General features: G+C 38.2%; 1 protein-coding gene across 2 annotated transcripts in view; it reads right to left on the bottom strand.

The window, feature by feature from the left end:
- Window positions 1-18,260, bottom strand: part of tspan9a (tetraspanin 9a) — a 140,987-nt gene that overhangs the window by 108,519 nt on the left and 14,208 nt on the right. The window contains exon 2 of one of the 2 annotated variants that reach the window (XM_066724112.1): window positions 14,100-14,149. The exons of the other annotated variant lie outside the window; for it this stretch is intronic. The gene's annotated coding sequence lies outside the window, so the exon portion shown is untranslated. The remainder of the gene's footprint in view (window positions 1-14,099; window positions 14,150-18,260) is intronic. 2 annotated transcript variants of the gene reach the window in all.

The following is an 18,260-nucleotide window of genomic DNA, read 5'->3' as shown; positions in this document are numbered from 1 at the left end:
ATTCTGGACAGAACTTTTAAAATAAAAAAGGTCTTGCACTCAAACCAGTTCAATTTTTTTTTTTTCCTCGTGGGCCGCTGTTGGAGTATTTATTTATTCATTATTTAACCTACTCACAGAACAAAATACTGTCACAGTTATTATTCATGCCATACACTAAAAAATGTTCATCAAATATTCCCAGTAACAACTGCATGAATTTGACTCAATCATGATTTTAGGAAGTATTTTAAGATACTTCCCCAAAAATGTAAATATCAACCACCCACACTGTATAACTACTAGGCGGCCTGCAATACATTTCTTCAACTTTATTAATAGAGCAAATAAAAAAGGAAAGATGCTGCATATGATGATACTAATAATAGTTACCAAAAGAACACTCAATATTTCTGCTTTTTTTTTTTTAAGCAAGGGGAATTTACAATAAGACTATAGGAAGAAAAGACCGTGAACATGATTTATAGATAATTAAAGCAGTGCTTCTCAACCCTGGTCTAGGGGAGGAACCCTGTGTCTTGTCCAACTAAACTTAATTACTATGAACTCCTTTTATAATCAGTTATTTTTTAAAACGGTCTTGTTGTTGGTTTCAGAAATACACTGTTGTAGGGGTGGTGTTTGTCAGTTCCATAAAAAAATAAAAAAATTAGCTCTTAAACCTACCAAACAACTTAAATAACCAATTAATGCTATAGACACACAGGTGGTAATTATATAGTGTCAAAACAGTCGTAAAAAGCACTGTTAGTTATTTATGGGGCAGAGGTATTTACATTCCAGACAATTATAAATTAATTCCAGACTTGTCATTTAAACGTCTCACCGTCTTCAAATCTAGAACTCAGGCGTCTAATATCCAACCAACTTATTCAAAGTTGAAATTAGTTTTAATGGAAACTCTTATACAGCAATGAGTTAAATGAATGCGTTTGATTAGACTAAGTGTAGAGGGTAGATGGACAAAAACGTAAATCCTTCTACATCGTGGTCATGTAGCGCCTGGTCCCGCAGGCACACCATCCTGCTTATCTTCTAAACAAGGTCTCCGTTACTTTATAGAAATCTTAATTTAACTGATAATTGGCTTATTTTTACCTTTTAAATGACGTAGTTTACAAACAATTGGAGAACTCAAGTGCCTTGTATCATTTGATACTGAATTCATTATCCCCCACTCCTTAAAACAATTTAAAAAAGCTCTGAGGCTAATTAGGCAGTTAAGAGTTTAATGAATGGTCAAATTCAGTAATTGGGAGCACAGTTTGAACAAAAAGCAGCAGGTCTGTGTGCTCCCAAGAGCAGGGCTGACAACCACTGATATACAACAAGCATTACAGAAATAAGCTGCTCCTGTAATGGCAACGGTCATGTAGGTTAAACTCCCACTAGATGGCGCTGCTCTCCCAGTAAACCAACAAAAGGTTCCCAGATGATCAAGGAGCCAAAACGGTCTGCTGACGAAGCCAACAAGGAATGATGTTTCTGGTCCGTTTCCACAAAGAAGAAAAACAACAACAGTCTCCCTCCTTGCCATCTCGGCATCAGTTACCAGATTGAATGATTTGTTCTGAATAAAAATAAAACTTTTTTTCTTACTGGAAGTAAATCTGACTAACATACCAAGCATCTGAAAATGTACATATGTACAGTACTTAGAATTAAAATGTCATTTATTTTTCCTCCATTGCACTATTTTATAATCAACACATTTCCAGCAGGAGAGAGTGCTAAAGATATTCATACAGCAAAGGTGTTGACATCTTAATTCCACACCTGCCTACAACCGAATCAAAAATATGAAGAATGAAGGACTGTTCCTCAAAAGCAGTGTAGGCTTCAGAAAATACTAGGCCGGGCTTCTAGCGTGGGCCTATCGCCATAGAAGAGTCCATACTTGATATTTTTATGCAGCACAAATGATCAACTCCTAGCAGTGCATTGCCTTCTGAACATATTAAAAAACCTGGGAAGCAAAGGGATCACATTTCACTTGCAGCTCGACAGGGGAGGCTGCAAGTTAATAATCGATGGGTGCATTACTGTGTTGAGCAGCAGAGTAAGCCCTGGGGCTGAGAGTGACCTCATGTAACACCCAGCAAGTCTTCAAACTGTGGTTCAAAGCCAGAAGGAGGCTCCAGCCAAGAAGACGAAAGAAGTGCTGCAGATGCTTATTATTCAAAAGCCACCGTTACATATCTTCACAGAGCTGCAATTAAACTGAGCACGGCTGACACACCTGGCCAGCTTCGCCCCTCCCCCTTTGCTTTCAACGTACATCGCCAACGGAAACAACGGCTGCCGTCTGACTCAATTCTCCCCGTCAACACCACGGACCAGACCAGCTGAGGGGGTTGCTGGCGATTCAAGGACTCCACAGCCAACTCCAATCTATCCCACGGTATAGAGTTTGAGAGCAGGTGTGGTCTCTGAGGAGGTTAAGTAATATACACACAGTGCTGCCCCCCCCCCCAACATCCCCAGGAACATCTCCCAGCCAAACCAAAAGAAGTCCCGAAGGTTGAGATCATCACAATACAGGACAGGAGGCACTACTGTCAATCAACAATCAAAGCAAATTTAACTGCTAGCCCTAACCATCAAGCTCTATGTTCAATGCCAATGTCCTACTGAGAGACTGAGGGACCTGAACCTTTTCACCCTGGAACAGAAGAAACTACGTGGGGACTTGATTCAAGTCTTCAAAATCATGAAGGGCATCGACCACATCAAACCAGAGGAGCTTTTCCAGATCAGCAGGGACACAGGCACCCGGGGACACAAATGGAAATTGGGCTTCAAGGCATTAAAGACAGAAAACAGGAGACACTTCTTCACACAGAGAGGCGTCACAATCTGAACAAACTCCCCAGCGATGTGGTTGAAGTGACAATTTGGGAACATTTAAAAATAGACCGATCGTTGGATCACTTATTAATGGACACCAAACGAGCACAATGGGGCGAATGGCCTCCTCTCGATTGTAAACTTTCTTATGTTCTTCTTATGGGAATGTTACGGGAACGCCAAGCACTGAATAGTCAAACCTGCCTATTCTTCATGTGTTCAACCTTTGGACTATGAATAAAATTAACTACATGTAAATCTGCATTGAACAATTATCTCTGCTGTGCCCGCTTGCCTTTAATGCTGTAATTAGCTTTGTTAATGTCAGGTTATCAATTAAATCGAGGAGTTCTCTGAATGAATCACGCATTTATCATGAAGACAACACTCTTTAAACTACAATCAGGTGCTACAGAGCAATGCACCTGTTAAAGTAATTACCTAGTCAGTGTGCCCAAGCATATTTATTCCAAAGAAATGATTTCTTAATGGCAATTATTTTCACTAGAGTCATTTCAATATATATATATTTATATTTATTTATTTATATTATTATCTGAACTAACGAGGTCTCCCCTCAATGCTAATTACAGCTTAAAGGCAAGTTGGCACAGTAGAAATAAACATAGTAAAGTAAAGCAGTAAGAATTACTGTGTTTATGTGGCGATCGTATAATTTGTACTCCCTGTATTTCACCTTGGACAACAGTCTCTGACAAACGAATGCTAATAACACAAATTGTACTAATGTGTGTGTGCAGCAGAGCTATCAATCATAACTTATATAGAAGAGGATTTTAAAATGCATTTGGTTTAGAAACACATCTGCATTTTGTTTTAGTAGAGAAAATATCACATTTGCACAATTTCAGCACCAGACAAACCCCATGTCTGCTTAGAGTTTTATATGAATTGAATATTTTTATATTTTGAAGTTTATAATAAGTTCCCAATTTCTGACAATATTAATTTCAGAATCATCTCACATCTGTGTTGTATATTTAATGTGGCATTGAAATCAATTCAAGCCAGTGCCAGCAGTTTTCAGTAAATTATTCCCCCTCTGCTGCAAACCCAATTGCCTGACGAGGCTTATAACGCTGGTGTATGACGGAGTACAGTTTGGATTTGCACTGACACGTGAACTGTACTGTCGGGGTTATGAAACTCCTCATACAGCCTGGCTGACAGGCAAGCGATCAGTCTCTCCAAAAGCAGTTAAACTGTCTACCTCTCTTTCCATCTGTGCCATTGATGCGCGTTTCTGTATAAACAGCTATTGTAGCGACTGAGCAAACACTTGGAAAAGCAATATGAGAACACAAAAACACATGTGCAGCCTTTGAAGACAAATACTCCGATCTATCAACTGATGATGGATTGGAGCTTACAAAGGGTCACCAACAGATACGGAGAAGAAAAAAAACACCGCCAGTCACACTGGAGTATCCATACAACAGCGAATCATTACAAATAATTTGAATTATGATTAGCATAAGCATCTAAAAGAATTGCTTAAAATCAAGTATGGTATGGTATTTTCTCCCACAAAATTCAAACAGCAGTGACAGAAAACATACTTTTATAAACGGCAGTATGAATTCACACAATTTAAAATAAATAAATACATCTAAAAAGTCCTTTCTCCAGCAAGGGCACAGGGTCTATGGGAACGAGACTCTTTGTGAGCCTGCAGGTAACGGACGTCTTCTCCGCAGCGTTGGCAGCGATGTGGAGGCTGCAGGATTTTTCAAGGCTCCCAGGTCTCCAAAGAATTGCAGACTGTGGAGAAAGAGACATGCCGAGGACGTTCAGTTTATAATAGTAGTTTGGCAAAGGGCACGCCAAGGGTAAAAAAAGATCTTCAGCTCGGAGGGAAGCAGACCAGCTGAGAAGTTAAAACGAGGGGAAGAGAATCTTTGAAAAGAGCAAGAATGAAACCCAGTGAAAGAATCCAAGATAATGGCACATTTAATACATTTGCAATGGCCTTTGGATTACATTTGATATATAATCATAATCTGCTTGTTTTTTTTCTGTAAAATATTCCCAAAATCACCAAAAAGGAGGAATATGCATTTAGTCAATGTATTGCAGTCCACAAAGGATGCTCTATTCACATTTAAATACAAGGATATCTAATTATAAGCAGCTTGCATTTTCTATGGCAATTATCAGGTCATGTTTGGTTTTCTATAAACTATGTCAAATGCCCTACACAATAATGGTTTCTCCTCACAAGGGGGTCTTTTTGTACTGCGGTCTGAGTTACAGTTGCTCTAGGCAGAATCCAAGGTTTTTTCAGGGCATCTGCTTTAAGGAATACAAAGTTTTATGACTTAGATGACTTTGTAAAGGATTCTTTGTCTATTTCTGAGCATCCCACTTGCATTCAAAGCAGTAAGTGACCTTGTTTCATCATTTTTGAATTTGAATGAAGGCGCAGTTAATCTAATATATATATATATTTTTTTTTCCCTAGCAACTTTAGTCACCTATGGTCACCTATGCATCAAATTACATGCCCAATTTAAGCCTATTTTCTCTGTTTAAACGGTTTCTGGTGCCATTCTTCCCCAAAGGTCTTAATTTCTGATGTGTATTCTCAGTACGGTCTTATGAAACTTGTTAATGAATGGCAGTTTATCCGTTGTTGCACTTCTCTAGGTTTCTGCTCCATATGGAAGAACAGATTTCACATTTGTATTGAAGAATCACAGCTTGGCGAATCTCCTTGCACTTCCAAATAGTCCCTAGCGTTCAAGTAGCTGGTACAACATTTATGTTAATTTGTGCAGGTCTGTTTTAATGGCTTCTGGTGGCATTCAATCTGGTCCTGGTGCTTTGTCACTCTGCTTCTATAATGGCTTTCCCTAGTTTACTTTTGCAAGGCTTGTTTATGTTAACCTATAAAAGACTTTCTGGTGGGGAGATATCTGGTTCTCTTGATCTGTTTAACAAATCCATTTCCTGATTTGTATCTTCTTGAGTGTTTCTCCTGCTGATAGACTTTTCACATCCTCTGACCACATACACTGCCATCTATGTTTGATGGTTGGTTTCTTTCTTTTCCAGGACCTGAAACGTATTTGAAAGCATAATCTTGAACTGCTCTTCTGTGTTCTTATCTTGGAATAGGGGGACATGGAGTCCATAAGTTTGAGGAGTTTGAGTCTGAGCTTTTGATTTGATTAGCTTTTAATCTATTAGGAAATTATGCTAGATCAAGATCTGCTCCTCTTTTCACACAGACCTGATGTTCCATACTGTGCACTTTTTTGTGAGGGACTTCCCCCAATGACCAGGTTATTAAAGATCACTAAACTGCTCTCAATTTTCACTCATCTCTCCCAAACCATGCAAACCCATCACCTCCGTCTCCCATGGTTTGTCTCGGACTTGCAGCAAGTTGGCATAGAAAGCATCCTTTGTTTATTCTTCTGCATTATGCAAAGTACACTTTTAAAGAAATAATAATCTGAAAGATCAATCGGGTATTCATGTAAAAAGGAACAATTTTAACGGCATTTGGAGATACAGAGGGATGATCTTGTTCAATCTCCTTTTGAAAGGCTGCCAAGTTGCGCAGCGAATGCGGTTGGCAGAAGATTATGATTATGACCAGGAAGGTGTTGAATGAATCACAAAAATGAATCGCGACTGCAGGTACATTTAGGAATAATCACAGCAACACAGCCCCAAAGCTACAGGATGAATTATAAAATATGAAGCTATTAATTAATTAATTAATTAAATATAAATTATAACTGTTTTCCAGATTTTTCTTATAAAAAATCATAACAAAACAGCAGCAGCAATACACCATTGAAAATAAATTTGCAAATTAGGGGAAGGTGTCAAATAAAGTATATAAAACTAGTAATCATAATTGCATTTATGCATCAAGCTTCCGAAATTCCATACAAACCACCTGCTTCAGGGAATCTGTCTCGGTGTTGTGCGCTTGTCACTCATTTGAAACTGCGCATCGGGCACTCAGAAAGGGGCCTGAGACAGCAGTTTGAGTCTGACATCTGCCCACACTTTCTGCATTATTTAAAATAGATTTCATTGATTCTAAGATTTATGTTCACTCCTATAGCTGACAATTAAAAATCAGATACCATATTTTCTTGCCATACTGGTCCTCAGTCAATTGCAAGCTAAGGTCACTGTTAATTTGCACCTTTAATGCTTATTTTGCAGTTGCAGGAAGCAAAGTGAGCTGCATACTGAGACACCTCTGCCAGCCTGCCAAAGTGAGCTCAGATGGTTACATTGGGTGAAAAACAAAGACTAATCTGTACCAATACAGAATTAGAGACAGGTGTCTAACTTTCCAACTCTAAAATCCACTTCTATATCTAGTTGCGCAGGGGCGAAACATTTTTTCAAAGCACAGGGGAAAAAAGCAGATTGCGAAGAACTTACTTTAGGATTGGCAGCCAATCTTCTTATTTATTTTCCTATTAACAGTGGAAAGCCACATGTCCTGGGGGCTGAGAAGTGCAGCAGACCACAGGTTTGATTTTTAAAAGCCGAAATGCATTAAACTCCACGGTGAAAGTGAAAAGCCTTGCGTGCCTTCATACAACTGCGACTCCAAAAAGTAATTATACATTGTAGTCTCACAAATGCACCCGGCAGGGTCCACGTGTGCATGGAGTAGCTAGCTGTGATTACAATTTTTTAGGGGGAACCTATAATACAGTACAAAAAAATATATATTTCTTTCAATTCATGGCTGTGGAGATCTGGGTCAGCTTTGGTCTTCAGGAGCCCAATCACTAAACACAGACAACATGCAGCTAAACTCCATTAGTAATATTTTTAGGGTTTGGAGATTGAAGCAACTTCAATACAGAAGACGTGAAAGTCAATTCTGGATTACAATGCGTTTGCAGAGCTCTGAAAGCATGCTGTGGCAGGACCTTTTGCTAAAGTGGCCCAAAACAGCCGGAGACCCATTTCCTTAGCGGTCAAAGACGACAAACCTCCTTTTTTCCTCTAAAAAGTGTGGAAGACATGATTGACATGAATGATTGTGAACCATTACCAGATCTCCTCTTGCACTGAAATGCTTTCTTACATTGACTATTCCTAATTCCTCTCATGGCTTTAAGATATAAAATGAAAGCTTTGATTTACTTGGGTTTGCTAAATCTTTGTTTGGTACAACTGTAGCTTTTGAGTTTAAAACACACACCACAACTCTACGGAATAACATACTATTTTGTATTACTGGTTTTCCAATCCACATGAAAAGAGTTGGAAAAGCTGGAGTCTCTCATTATTCAGCTACATCCAAAGCAATCGGCTCACAGGGGGATCGATGGGAAGTGACACAAGCTCAGCACACATCAGCCTTTCATCTCATTTACAATTTAAATGAGTTTGATATATTCCAAATTATTGCTACACATGAAGCACTCTTCAGCTCATCAACACAAATAGGGAAGGATATTCTTAAAGTGAATGCAAGGGGGGATAAAATCTAGACCACATGTGAATCACTGGCTGTATCATGGTTGCCTCAATTAAACAGGATTTAGTAATCAGGAAATATTTCAGCAGTGACGATTGGATTTACACTCATAATGACAAACCCAAAACAGATCATCTAAAAGGGAAGTGAATGGAGCAAGATTCGGATACATCTTAACAGGAGTAAGTAGGGCTGGGCGATATGACTTAAAAATAATATGTTTTAGAGTTTGGGCGATACACAATATATATCTCGATATTTCTTATTTTTATCCAATCAAGCCACAAAATAAGACCAAAGACATTCAAACTACAAGTATTTCGTTAATCCTTCAATAAACAAAACTAACAAATACTACATGCAGGCTGTCATGGTAAATATATGCAGAATGCAACACATTACAGGGCAAGTGGTGTGTGATTACAATTACGTGTGTTATGTTGTTAGGTGTATAATATATATATATATATATATATATATATATACACACACACACACACACACACACACACTCACCTAAAGGATTATTAGGAACACCATACTAATACTGTGTTTGACCCCCTTTCGCCTTCAGAACTGCCTTAATTCTACGTGGCATTGATTCAACAAGGTGCTGAAAGCATTCTTTAGAAATGTTGGCCCATATTGATAGGATAGCATCTTGCAGTTGATGGAGATTTGTGGGATGCACATCCAGGGCACGAAGCTCCCGTTCCACCACATCCCAAAGATGCTCTATTGGCTTGAGATCTGGTGACTGTGGGGGCCAGTTTAGTACAGTGAACTCATTGTCATGTTCAAGAAACCAATTTGAAATGATTCGACCTTTGTGACATGGTGCATTATCCTGCTGGAAGTAGCCATCAGAGGATGGGTACATGGTGGTCATAAAGGGATGGACATGGTCAGAAACAATGCTCAGGTAGGCCGTGGCATTTAAACGATGCCCAATTGGTACTAAGGGGCCTAAAGTGTGCCAAGAAAACATCCCCCACACCATTACACCACCACCACCAGCCTGCACAGTGGTAACAAGGCATGATGGATCCATGTTCTTATTCTGTTTACGCCAAATTCTGACTCTACCATCTGAATGTCTCAACAGAAATCGAGACTCATCAGACCAGGCAACATTTTTCCAGTCTTCAACTGTCCAATTTTGGTGAGCTTGTGCAAATTGTAGCCTCTTTTTCCTATTTGTAGTGGAGATGAGTGGTACCCGGTGGGGTCTTCTGCTGTTGTAGCTCATCCGCCTCAAGGTTGTACGTTTTGTGGATTCACAAATGCTTTGCTGCATACCTCGGTTGTAACGAGTGGTTATTTCAGTCAAAGTTGCTCTTCTATCAGCTTGAATCAGTCGGCCCATTCTCCTCTGACCTCTAGCATCAACAAGGCATTTTCGCCCACAGGACTGCCGCATACTGGATGTTTTTCCCTTTTCACACCATTCTTTGTAAACCCTAGAAATGGTTGTGTGTGAAAATCCCAGTAACAGGTGTTCCTAATAATCCTTTAGGTGAGTGTATATCTATATATATATATACACACTCACCTATAGAGATAGAGATATATATACACTCACCTAAAGGATTATTAGGAACACCTGTTCAATTTCTCATTAATGCAATTATCTAACCAACCAATCACATGGCAGTTGCTTCAATGCATTTAGGGGTGTGGTCCTGGTCAAGACAATCTCCTGAACTCCAAACTGAATGTCTGTCTCTCACTGTTAAAATACACCTACCATTAAAATTATAGACTGATCATTTCTTTGTCAGTGGGCAAACGTGCAAAATCAGCAGGGGATCAAATATTTTTTTCCCTCACTGTATATAAATATACACAGTATGATTTACTGTCACATAACCACAATAACAAGTAATAGTGATCACGCAACACATGCGCTGTAAAGGTACAGATTCAGGGAGATTGAGCACAGCCGGGTTTATAGCGGCGCATTAACATCTACTAGACAGACATTTCTCCTCTGACTGTCGCGTCTCGATTCTACAAATACAGCACGATGTTAACACAAAATAGTTATAATACTACTACTACAACTGTTGAACATCTTAATAAAAAGAAAACGATACTTTCTGCATCTGTTTGCATTGCTTTCCAATTTATTAAAATGCAAACGTTATTAATTTTATAAAATGATGTCAGTCTAAATTAGCGGGGGTGCTTGCAGATCGACTTCAGCGCGGCGATGAGAGCGGGGCGCAGCGTGTGCGCTTGCGCATTACAGTGTCTCTTGGTTGTGTGTTGTTGTGTGTCGGGTCTCTCCTCCTGTCTGTCTGTGTTTCTGATGCTCATTTCTTGCCGCATCCGACACGTGTGTAAGAACCGGGAAGAACGCAAAGCGTCCCAATGACGAAAAATACTGCCGTAAAGATTGCGATTTGCGACACCACGATATGAACGATATAGCATAATATGAAACGATAGACGTTTTTCTATCGTCATACGATATATATCATCAAATAAAATTGATGAATTTAGGTAGAAGTTTACACACTGTTCCCATTGCGTACTCCACAACTTTTCACTTCACAGTGCCAGAGTTTGTACATTCAGGAATCTACTTTAAAAATAATTGGTGTCCAGTACCCTTGTCACTGAAGTCATGGAAATTACAGCAAAACCTATTTTCTAAACGTAACCTGACTTTTCCCGATTTATAGTCCTTTTTTTTCATTATTTTAGTTCTTCACAGCTTGTAATATTCCTCTAACTTTGTGTGTCCAGACCACATCCCAAGGGGCCTGTTTCCATGCAGACTAAAGGAGCAGATGTTGAGCTACTGAACTCGATTTGTTCTTTGCTGTCTTTAGTCTGTCTGAGTTCACTGGAGCACTAAAATAAAATATAAGTTGATGCCTCGATTAATCAATAAACTGAGTTAAGATTGCATGTATTGCGTATTTCTGTTATGACTAAGTAATGGGAATTTTGAGTGCACAGGTTACCCCAATATAGAGACCTGTACCAGATATGTGCGAATTATTCAAGCTGTGGATGTCTGACCATGTTTTGGATCATATGCAACAGAAACCTTAGATTGAATTGGCCTTGTTAATTTCTCTGTTGATTATGCTCCTGTAGTAGTACAAGTTCTCCTAGACCGAACCCTTCCATAGACCCCATGTTTACCCCACTTTCAAACACCTGTGATAGCCATTTTCCCTTCTGAAATGTGTGTAATATGACCAAATGTCTGCAGACGTATTTCCCTGCGTTGATGGAGAGCTTCTCTCTCTTGTGCAAACCATCGAATCCCTTTTCTTGGATTGTGTTCTTAATTTCAAAGGGTATAAGATACAGATGACTAAGATCCCTTTCTTCCCTTGATGCAAGAAAGCAATACATCTGAAGATAAAAAAAATAGTTGTTCAAAGTCAATTAATAGGGATAGGAATTTCTAGTAATTTCCAATTCAAATACATATTTTTGTGTATTTGCTTTCTGGATTGCTCGACCCTGTTCATTTACATTCACATAAAAACGGGCACATCTCACTGTACTTGTAAGCAGACTGGCTGACACTGGATGACTAATTGCTTTTAACTAAATCAGATTTGTTAAACAGGCATTCTTTGCCTCAATTATGTTGCAGAGTGCACTGCAGGGGATTTTCGCTCCTGGACTATATGATTGAAGACTTGAAGTATAATCTAGTAGAGACCATACACGGACAATATTAACATATCTGGTAGTTTAATTCACATATTCTAGGGACACAGACAAGTTCCCACAATAGACTAACTGGAGGAATACAAATCTGGCTTCCCTTATGCTGCAGTCTTAAAACAAAGTAGGATTTCATTTTGTAATCTGCCCGTATTTTTTTCAACCCTCATTCGTACTGAGGGTATTTTAGCGATTACATAGATTAGATGAAATGTACGTTTACACAGTTGCCAGTTAATTTCATACAGACATTGTCTTTGTACCAGTGCTGACTAAAGGTCTGTTTGTATTGACAAAACGCACACAGGAAGTGGTTCTCTCTGCAGACAACAGTAACTTGATACAATTGAAATTAAAACAAGGAGTCTGTAAAGAACTGCATGTGTTTTCAGTAAGAAAGTCTGCTGTAGGTCTGTATGGAACAGTTGCGAGTCATTAGTAATGCTCATCCAGACCATAAAGGATCTTCAGTTTTCCAGTTTTTGCATAAAAGATAATATACAGACACGTTTGGGTGATCTAAGAAAAACATTTATTTACCGTTCAGCTATTCATTCATGCAGCTCTGTTAATCTTCATCATAATGCTGTACAGTTTGTTTAGTTAGTATCTTGCCACTTTATGTAGCTTTGAGCTTATGATTTTGAAATGCCATCTTCTACTATAACATATTAATGCACTTCCAGTTTGAAGAAGTGTTTGAACATGTTGTAAAATGCAAAAGTGGTCACAGGAGAAGAGCTGGGTGACATTTGCCAGTTATTTTTAATTATACATAACATTCACATTAAACATACAACAAAAGAAGAAAAAATAAATTGCTTCATAATTGCTGTAAACACTAATGTTATGCATGATGTTGCATATAAATATTTACACTGATCCCAAATGTCTAAAGTAACTTTTTATGCATTCCAAAACACTCTACTCGCTGACCTCATACTTACAGTCTGTCTCAGTGTTAAAGACGTGAACAGCATTTGAAGGACACGTCTTTCCATTTCCTACGAGCACAAGACCATTGAGTCATCCCAACAGGAAGTAGGCTGTGCAACAAACAGCTAGTAAATCCTTCTTGTCCAGTTTAATTTAGCTTCTGGGGTCAATTTCCTGGCTAGCCTCTTGCCTCTTTCCTATTCTGCCTGAACGGAAGCACATTCTAAGCAGATGGGCAAAATAGGCACGCAATGGAGGGAAAACCTTCCCATTAAAGCAGGAATCAAGTTACAAAATACCACGCTTCCATAAATAGTCTGTTACACTAAAAACACAGGCAAGTTCCTTTTATTACAAATGTGAAAATATTGTGAAGACCATGAGCCTTTACTAAAGAAGGTGACAGGTATCTCTTGTACTGTAACTGGTCACCAAAAGCCATTTTACACAAAGCCATCTTTATTTGTAATAAAGTGGCTTCAATGCGATGTAGGATTGTGTATTCTTGAAGTATTAATGCTTGAAATTATTTAGAAGTCTTCTACCTAATTTAAAATACTCAATTCAAGGGATTTTTCTTCATCCAAAGAATAGTTCCCTGAATACACTAGCTCTCATACAGATAGACCTTTCTTCCACATTAATTTAATAATGAAGGCAAATTCCCAGAACATTTGCTGATGTTCTTCACTCTAAGAGGCAAAACTATTGTAACCAGACAACTTGGTGGAAATACACAAAAGAAATCTGGTGTAGGAGCCTGTTTAGTGTTACCTAATGAAATAAAACTGCCCTGAGCAAAAATATGATAAGGCAGATTTTATGCGGCAACAAAACTGTTACCCGATTTAGAATACAGTGAGCTAATGCTTCTATAATATGTTTTCAGAAGGTATTATTGAAGTATAAAGTGGGCATGTATTTTCCTGTACTAAACCTAAATTGGAATGACATTTTAGGATTTAGGAAAAATATACAGCATGTAACCAATTAACCTCCTAGTGTGATCATGTGTACAGACATGTTTCGGTTACCTGTACACAACGTGCGTTTGTGTGACCAAAGAATAAAACCAGTGCATACAACTCAATCAGTCTCAGGCAGAAACACAACTGGAAGAGAAGCTGTAATGTCTTACCAGCTTTCCGCTTGATATCAGATGTTAACAGCCTCGCTGCAGATGGAGGCCTGTAGCAGATGGAAACAAAAGATTATGACTTAAACACCCTGTTTGAATGAACATCTATGGGTTGTGGGCATTCCTTTTTCTGGGACATGTAGCTAAATTGGAAGACGCATCGGCCAGCAGCAAAGTGCGTCATCACCAGCCGTGAGAGCAGGACTTAAAAACACAGCAAGGGACTCAGGAATGTGGCAGAAATGGGAAGTCCTTAAAGTACCCTATGTGATGCATTACCGTGTAAGGAATACACTCAAAATTCATAGCAATGAGATTTGAAAATGGGTTTATTGATGCTTATAGTATCACAGGTGTATAAAAGGCATGATAAAATGTCTCCTTACAGCATAATCAATGTCTAATGCCTTTTTCTTACCAGCAGAGGCTGTTCTAATCCACATACTACATGCCAGCATCAAGGCACATACAGACAGCTGCATCTATGCACATAGAAACTGAATATGTCGTTGTAGGAACATTGTAAGTGAACTGTTCTTGTCTGATCGATGAAGCTTTGTGTGCTATACTTGGCCTAGCCATTCTGCAGTTCCTTCAGATTGTGGAAGCTTTAACCTTGTAAACACATAGAATGCAGAGCAAGTGCATAATAGGAGAATCTTCACATTTTATAATTTGCATAATTTTATAAATACTTATTTTTATAAAAAATAATAATAATAATAAAAGATGTCTGGAGCAGCTCCATTACAACTGTATCTGAGTTGTATTCTTAAGTACATCGTTACATTTCATTATAATATTTGTATGTCATAGAACATCAACAGGATTTAACAAGATATTGTATTGTGAGTTTAACACGCAGTGTGCAAACGTTGGAATACATATTGTCTTCAAATCAAGTGGAACCGATATAGTTTTCAGTGTTCAAAAAACTCTATAAAATATAAATACATACATATATTAAATACAGTTTAATTAACCATATTTATTAACCTTAATAAGGATTTCAAATGGGTTAAAAAATGCACCCTGTACCTACATTTTACCAAAAGAGTAGAATGATTCGAATTAAAAAATAATTAATCAAATTTACATTAGTGTTGGAACAGAAAATCCCAAAAAATGCCAGATTTGTGTGCCGAGATGTTTACCCAACATAGTATCGTCTATCATCTTGACGGTCCAAGAATGCCGAGTGTTCACATGGGATCACAGGGCCCTCACACTGGCCTCAGACTGATTCAATTATATGAAAACCACAAAGGCCTGAGATTATTCAGGCAGCACACTGCCAGTGTTTGTTCATGTTAATGGAGAAAAAAATAAAGATAACACTGAAGACGTGGCGTTTATTTTTTACATCCAGCGATTTCCCTTTTTTTTTTACTTCCCAATGCAGTCATTATTTAAGTTTTTGTTATGGTCAAACTGAAGGCACTGGAACAGAGTCAGTGAACTTATGATCTTTATCCATCTCATGTAGTGCGTGTCCAATTAGGCTCGGCGTTACTGTCCTTCTTGGAAATGTTCATCTTTACAGCCTAGTGCATTTGTGTCTTTAGTTAACAGCAAAACACTAACCTGACATTGGAGGGCATTCACAGGGAATAAAAGGAAGCAGTGGATCAAACATCAGTAAGTCAATAGACAATTTATATCATTCTCAGTAAAGTCATAATTTTAGATGTGAATTGTTTTATTTTTCTTCCAGTGTACATATGGATTTTAAAGCTACAATACAAGCATATACTGTAACACATACTGAAAGGCTATTTGATGAAGCAGTGAGATCTTTATCTTAAAAGAAAAATAAACATGTCTAAACCAACATTAAAAAAAGTTCAAGGGTCCAGCAGCAACTAAAAATAGCTTAATAGCACAGCTCCTCAACAGAGACACACACCCCACACAATCATCTTGCTCCCGACGCTCCACCATCTTCAATACTATAATTTCTCTTTGAATGTTACTATCTCAAAAGCCTCTCCAACCGCAAGGCCATAGTTTGCCAGTATATGAATGTGGGAGCACTTAAACACTCCAGCAAGGGTGCGCTGAAATTGCAGATTCCCTCTTCAAGCAATCATCCATCAGCTTATTTTTCTTCACATCTGATGCAAAACAAACACAGGGGATGAACCCCCCCCCCCCTCCACTTCAGTGGTCTGAGGCCCCGAATGTGAAGCAGCGTGCAGTTAATCAAATCTGTCCTGAAACCTTTCATCAGAACAATTTAGTAAGCCATGTAGGTTTACTTATTAAGCACAAACATAACAATCATTTCAAAGAGCACGATTTCCTGAAATGTTCGAGTACACTCAAAGAGGCTCACAACAGTGATTCACTGACTTGTTGAAAGACACATTAACGGTCTTTTAATCAGGGGTAATGCAGAATTAAACAAAAGCATTAAGTGGTAATGTGTTTAAATGCACCTTCAAAAACATTGCTGTAGGTTCAGGTTGTGTGCCCCGACTAACTGGTAAGATAAGACAACCTACTACAGCCGTAAACTTGTCAGGTTAACTTTTTCCCCCGCTTGTTGTGGCATAAATATCAAACAAATAATTCATGTAAATGGGGAAAAAACACACTAATCAAACGAAAAAAAAAAAAAAAAAAACTAAAAGGAGTTCAACATCTCTGCTTAAATGCTTAAACTCTAAACAATTAATTCAAAACTCATGCTCATGTGGTTGTGCCTGAAGCCACAACGATGCTCAATATGCGTACAATATAATTACAAACCAAGAATGATAGAATTACTGCCAGTCATATTCAAGTATTGGAAGTCAATTTCAGCTACACAAAATCTGCTATTGTGGACACATTCTTATATAATTATACTAAATAAACTTTGTAAATGTAAAACAGTACAAAGTCTTTTTTTTATATAAAAAGCTGATTAAAAATATAAACGACACACTTTAAAATTAAAACAAACCTTGCAAATCTAATAAAAACATTCTTAAATACTGCCAAACATGATACGTGATACATGCTGGGTTTCCCTAAATAATTCTGTTAGATTCAACCCCCCCAATATGACCTTTTCAAGGAAATACTAATATCAGACAGAGAAAGAGGAAACACAAATCTTCTGAGATCTGGAGCCTTTCATCTTTTTTCAGTTTAAGTAAGAAAACAAGACGTTTCAGAGCAGTTCATATTCATCAATTAATCTTCAATTTGCGAATGGTTTTCTTTCTCTGGATTCTAAAAGGCTAGTGTGACGGCTCAAAATAGAAGGCTGAAGTCATACCAATCACATTAAAGGGATAATGTAATGAATTCATTGACCAAAAAACTTCCAACACATTGATGGCAAAACCGCAGGTCTCTGGCTGCAATGGGTTAAAGCAAATCCAAAGGCAAGGGGGAAAACCATAGTTTCTAAAAAAAAGCTGCAATTCTTAATATGGAGGGTTCTTAAATTAATACAATTAAACACTAAGAAGCAGGTTAAAATACTAGAAAGCTCCGTATTAGGATGGCACAATTAATTATTTAAATCACCATTTCCCACCAAGGATTCACAGTCAAATACTTTAATGAGGTCATTGTACAGGGCCCAGGTGGTCTCATTAAAACGAGCAGAGATGTCTTCCGAAGTAAGACAACTGTTCATGTGAAAGGGAATTTTATTGGGAGCTTCCAATTAATCCTTGGAGATGAATCAATAATTAGCCTCTCAATGTGAGAGTGGGATTTGAAAATTAATTTTTGGAAGTCTGTGCCAATGGTCATTTTTGGAGAGGAGACAGATTTTCTAGAAGATACAAAATAAAATGAACACTCTCAACAAAGCATAAGATCATAAGAACATAAGAAAGTTTACAATCGAGAGGAGGCCATTCGACCCATCGTGCCCATTTGGTGTCCATTAATAACTAAGTGATCCAAGGATCCAATCTAGTCTTATTTTGAATGTTCCCAAATGGTCTCTTCAGCCACATCGCTGGGGAGTTTGTTCAAGATTGTGACGCCTCTCTGTGTGAAGAAGTGTCTCCTGTTTTCTGTCTTTAATGCCTTGAAGCCCAATTTCCATTTGTGTCCCTGGGTCCGTGTGTCCCTGCTGATCTGGAAAAGCTCCCCTGGTTTGATGTGGTCGATGCCTTTCATGATTTTGAAGACTTGGATCAAGTCCCCACGTAGTCT

This window comes from Amia ocellicauda, chromosome 15 (genome assembly GCF_036373705.1).
Source record: "Amia ocellicauda isolate fAmiCal2 chromosome 15, fAmiCal2.hap1, whole genome shotgun sequence".
Taxonomy (NCBI): Eukaryota; Metazoa; Chordata; class Actinopteri; order Amiiformes; family Amiidae; genus Amia; species Amia ocellicauda.
The sequence above is the reverse complement of the archived record's forward strand: the minus strand, read 5'-3'. Positions and strand labels throughout refer to the sequence as shown.